We start from the raw sequence: 6,000 nt of genomic DNA, 5'->3' as shown, positions 1-6,000 counted from the left end.
ACTAACTAGAATAAAATCTTAAAGTTTGGGTGAAATCCAACTAAGTTAATAGCTGGAATAATGCATTCCTATTTTTCGCAGCATTCATTTGCTTTTTCCTGTATCATCCAATGTTCTAGTGCAGAAACGACATTATTACAGTAGTACTTATTAGAGCAGAATCCAAAGAAGGCTAAATCCATTCCTCATTATAAAAAAGCAAGGATTCTTTTTTTTTTTTTCTTTTTAAATCTTTGCTATTTCCTGGGACATTTTGCCAGACCTTAAGTTCTGCTTCAGTTTGTGTGCATGAGAACTGTTAAGGGCAGTTATATGCATTATCATTCTGTGTCCATCAACTGAAAGTTTTTTCTTTAGTACGGTCATCCTGTTGTATAAATACTATGACCTGACAAAAATTTAATGATCTATTTCTTTATTTAAGAATTCAGTATTCAGTTTAAAAAGCTAATTATTTCCAGATGTTTGTCATACAGGTTTTCCTCAATCACTTAAATGACTTCTTGAAAATGCCATAAAATTCACAATAAGTTGTCTTTGTTGTAATAATATCCTTTTTCTGTTGAAAACACAAATTGCAAGTCTCATAGCTTGTGCTCACCAACTGACACATGCCAAAATAGTTTAGCTTAATTAGACTATTTTTATTTTTATTTTTTTGATAAAATTATTTATTTATTTGACAAAGGAGATCACAGGAAGGCAGAGAGGCAGGCAGAGGGAGAAGGGGAAGCAGGCTCCCTGCTGAGTAGAGAGCCTGATGCTGCTTGTTCCCAGGACCCAGAGACCGGTGACCTGAGCTGAAGGCAGAGGCTTAACCCACAGAGCCACCCAGGCACCCCTACTTTTTTAAATAAAACATTTTTTATTTTTTTAAATAAAACATTTTGTTTTTAAGTAATCTTTATGCTCAATGTAGGGCTTGAACTCGTGACCCCAAGATCAGGAATCACATGCTATATGGACTGAGCCAGCCAGGCATCCCTAAGACTACTTCCATGTAGCAAAATGTAGTTTTTCATGAAAAACCATGTAGTTTTTCACTCATCGTAATTTATCTTTATTATCACTTCGAAGGCCTGATAGGCATCTACCTACAAATATGTTTTGACGTTTTGTTAGGGAAGGTGAAATAGAACTAGCCCTATTTATGCCAAAAGAGGTAGTTCCTTCAAGCAATAGTAGAGAATACCAGGTATAGAAAACAGAATTTTTCACTCTAGTTTGCATAAGCATATCCTGCTGAAAAGTAATATTCTAGGAATTTGCATTTGTAATATTTTGACTACATAATTTTTATTTTTTTAAAGGTTTTATTTATTTGACAGAGAGAGAGTGATCACAAGTAGGCAGAGAGGCAGGCAGAGAGAGAGGGGGAAGCAGGCTCCCTGCTTAGCTGAGATCCTGATGTAGGGCTCGATCCCAGGACCCTGAGATCATGACCTGAGCTGAAGGCAGAGGCTTAACCCACTGAGCCACCCAGGTGCCCCAGGTACATAATTTTTAAGACTGAAGAAGTGATGTTTTTCTTCCAAGCCATCAATTCTCTGGTATGTACTGAAAGTAATTTTAGTTAAAATACATACATGTTCCTTCAAACGTTTTGGAAGAAATGTACAAATTTCAAGGGTGGTATGTCAACAAATGGTTGATTCTGCTTCTTAGGATTAGTCCTATTGATACTCATTTATAATGAAAAAAATATTTTAAAGAGTAAATACTGATTATCCTTCAAAAATATGCAGCTCAATGAGAAGAAATTACATGTGGGAATGCCATAAATAGTTTCATCTTTTATATAAAAATAAAGATTTGGGGCAGCCAGAATGTTTGGAAGCTACCTTTAAATCTGTTACATACTGAACATTTATTTTAAGATGCAGTTTTAATTATCATATGTAGCAGTTGCATGAAAACTGGGCTGTCTTTTTTAAAGATGTTATTTTTAAGTAATCTCTACACCAATGTGGGGATCAAATACAACCCCAAGATCAAGAGTTACATGCTCTACTGACTCAGCCAGCCAGGCACCCCAAAACTGGGCTGTCTTAAAAAAAAATGTGAGCTGTTAACTATTTTCCTTCCAAAGAGTCAGACAAGTTTCATCTTTTATTTTGAATGTTTTAAGTAATTTATTCAAATGGTTAATATCCTTCAAATATAAAACAAGTTGAATGAAAACATACCTGTTTTTAAAGTGCAAGTCCTGGGGTACCTGGGTGGCTCAGTGGGTTAAGCCTCTGCCTTCAGCTCAGGTCATGGTCTCAGGATCCTGGGATGGAGACCCGTTGAGCCCCGCAACGGGTTCTCTGCTCAGCAGGGAGCCTACTTCCCACCGCCCACCCCCGCCTTTCTGCCTACTTGTGATCTGTCAAATAAATAAATAAAATCTTTAAATGCAAGTCCTATGTTACTACTCTGCTCAAAAAGTTATTTCCAGATTTCCTTTTTTAAATCTAAACTTACATATTTTTTTTCATTTCACTCTAAATGATTTAATATTTGAATATTAAATTAGTTAACTTGCACATCACTATTTGGAATCCAAATTCTGCCTACCTGAGTCAAAATTATTTCCCCAGGTTCTCTCTGCATTGGCAATGACACTGTTAATTAATGAACAACAAAATCCATCATCCTAGATGTGTTTGTAAGTAGGATAGCATGGAAAAGAAAGGTATAGAATCTTATTTCAGAGAATATTAAAACTGGGTATCCTTTCCAACTTTGAATTACCTTTTTTTCCTTTTTTTTTTTAAGCATTTTGGGTTAAGAATAGTTTTCTAAACAATTAAAAAGGAATATTAAGGGTGCCTGGGTGGCTCAGTGGGTTAAAGCCTCTGCCTTCAGCTCAGGTAATGATCTCAGGGTCCTGGGATCGAGCCCCATCAAGCCCCGCGACGGGTTCTCTGCTCAGCAGGGACCCTGCTTCCCTTCCTTTCTCTCTGCCTGTCTCTGCATACTTGTGATCTCTGTCTGTCAAATAAATAAATAAAATCTTAAAAAAAAAAAAAAAGGAATATTGAGGAAACTGAAGATTAGCATGAGAAGAAATTCTAGAAGGAACAAGATAGTAGTGCCACATCTGAAGTGGGAAAAAAAAAAAAAAAGCGTTTGTTCTTGTTTTGTTTGTTTAAGCAAGCTCTACATCAAACGTGGGGCCTGAAATCAGGACCCTGAGATCAGGAGTCATATACTCTGTCAACTGAGCCAACCAGGTGCCCTGGTTTTTTTTGTAAAGCAGATTATCCTACATAAACACCAGAGTGCATATTAAAAACCTTTACATGGACATTATGGCAATGATATGGTAAATGATTTCAATTTAAAAGAAAGTACTACTTCATAAAAAAATTCAAAGATCAAATGGCCAGTCTTAGGAGTCAATGGATTTTTCATCACTGGAAATGTCCAAGCAAAGGCAAGAAAACTATTAGAAATATTATGGAACGTCCTGCATTAAGAGGAGGATAAGCTCGGGGCACCTGTGTGGCTCAGTGGGTTAAGGCCTCTGCCTTCAGCTCAGGTCATGATCCCAGGGTCCTGGGATCGAGCCCCGCATCGGGCTCTCTGCTCGGCAGGGAACCTGCTTCTTCCTCTCTCTCTTCCTACTTATGATCTCTGTCTGTCAAATAAATAAATAAAATCTTAAAAAAAAAAAAAAGGATAGGCTCTTCTACCTTAGAGCTATTGTTTCAACACCCAGTTGTTCCTACGTTTACTTCTACCTTGAATCTAGCTTGAATTTCTTTTTTTTTTTTTTAAAGATTTTATTTATTTATTTGACAGACAGAGATCACAAGTAGGCAGAGAGGCAGGCAGAGAGAGAGGAGGAAGCAGGCCCCCCCCTGAGCAGAGAGCCCGATGTGGGACTCGATCCCAGGACCTGAGATCATGACCTGAGCCGAAGGCAGCGGCTTAACCCACTGAGCCACCCAGGCGCCCCTAGCTTGAATTTCTAACAAGCTTATCTTAAACCTAAATATTAAACTTAATCTTTCTCTTCCACATAAAACCATACTACTTACATTTGCTATGCATCTAAAAAAGAGCTATTTTTAACACAAGTGATTCAGAGTAAAATTAAACTGGAGGAACTGGTTAAATCACTAGATCCTCATCCTCTACCCACATCCCCCTTCATAGGTTTAACAGCAGGGATTTTGATCAAGCCTAACTCTACCTGAATTTTAGTATGCACATTTTAAATCCATTTGTATTACCTATACTTTTTTTTTTTTTTTTTACTAACTACAGAAATTTCTTAGAGATGGTACAATATAGCGGAAAATGGCCCTTGAAATTTGGCACTGTCAACATGTATGTAACTCTAATCTCTTGTTCCCTCTTCATCTCATGAGAAGATGAAATTAGGGCATTTGTTTATATTATATTAGGTGCTCAACAGATGTAAGCCCATTTTTCTAAAGACATATACTGTCTCACCCACTGGGCCAGAAGGTACTCTCCATATTTTGGAATCATTAAAAGATCTTTTGACTTGACTATGTGCTAGTCGATAGTAGTAGCTAAGTTTCTGAAGAACAGAGCAAGAACAAAGTCAACTTGGAATAAAAATCATAGAATCAGGAATCTTCTAGTTTAAGGGCGCCTGGGTGGTGCAGTCAGTTAAGTGTCCAACTCTTGGTTTGGGCTCAAGTCATGATCTCAGGGTCATTAGATCAAGCCCTGCCTCAGATCAACTCTCCTTTGCCCCTCCATGCTCTGGGCTCCCTAAAATAAATAAATCTTAAAAAAAAAAAATCTAGTTCAACTCTTTCATATGAGGAGGAGGAAACAATGTAAGAACACCAATTATTTATGTCAAATTATTTAGTATTAAATGTTGGGACTAAACCCCTTTAGCTTCTTGCTTTCTAATTCCAAAGCTGATTTCCCTTTTACTACATATGTGTATATATTACCTCCCACAGAAAATCACTTCCATTAACATGAGAGATAACAGGTGGTAAGAATTTAAGAACTCTAGCTATACTTCCACTACCATATTATGAATTTACTAATAATGAAGTGATTATGCTTTGTGCTTCCCTTTCTCAACTGCAAACACAGAGGCTATATGCCAACAAATCTGAACTTGAAAAAATATTTTTAATAATCATTCTTTACTATTTCAAACAAAGTGTAGTCTTTGAGAGCTTCCCTTCCTGCTTAATGTTAAATTAGGTGATACTTAAGAGCCCTTACTGTTTTAATATAATTCTAGAAAGTAAAATAGTGTTCTCAGTAATAATTATATGCTCACTATAATAGGTAAAGATTATGCAGGGGAAAAAATAGAAAAATGGTGGCTACACAGGAAATTTCTTTTGAATTTAAAATTCTGAAACTACTATGTAACATTCATCATGAAGCATGGCAAGAAAGTTGGTTTTTTGATATCCTCAAGCTGGAAATGATTTCGTTCAATTGTAAACATTTTTAAGTCAAGACTAAAGTAGAAAGTTTTCTATGACAACAAAATTGTCAATTGCCTAAGCTGAATGAAAAGATAAAATTTTCTATGTAGTTTTCTTTGTTGGATCACTCATGTTTTCATTCATGTTTATCTAATTATTCTGGTTACAGATGTTTAAAACCTATCCAGAAGGTGAATTTTAATGAGAAAAGATGATGATAAAATATTAATTTTTCTCTCTTATGTATTTTATTTGAATGTATAGTGGTTGAGAAACCACAATGCACTAATTTTTAAAACAGTGTATAAACATTTTCCCAACATGCTCTAAATTCCTCTCTACTCCTAGGATACCAAAGCTCTGCTTATGATAATTCTTTTTGGAATCTTTTTTTTTCTTTCTTTTTTTTTTTTTTAAAGATTTTATTTGACATGGATCACAAGTAGGCAGAGAGGCAGGCAAAGGGGATGGGGGAAAGCAGGCTCTCCGCCAAGCAGAGAGCCCGATGCGGGGCTCGATCCCAGGACCCTGGGACCATGACCCGAGCTGAAGGCAGAGGCTTTAACCCACTGAGCCACCC

The sequence above is a fragment of the Mustela erminea genome, chromosome 6, assembly GCF_009829155.1.
Source record: "Mustela erminea isolate mMusErm1 chromosome 6, mMusErm1.Pri, whole genome shotgun sequence".
NCBI classification, from domain to species: domain Eukaryota; kingdom Metazoa; phylum Chordata; class Mammalia; order Carnivora; family Mustelidae; genus Mustela; species Mustela erminea.
This window is presented reverse-complemented; position numbering follows the sequence as displayed.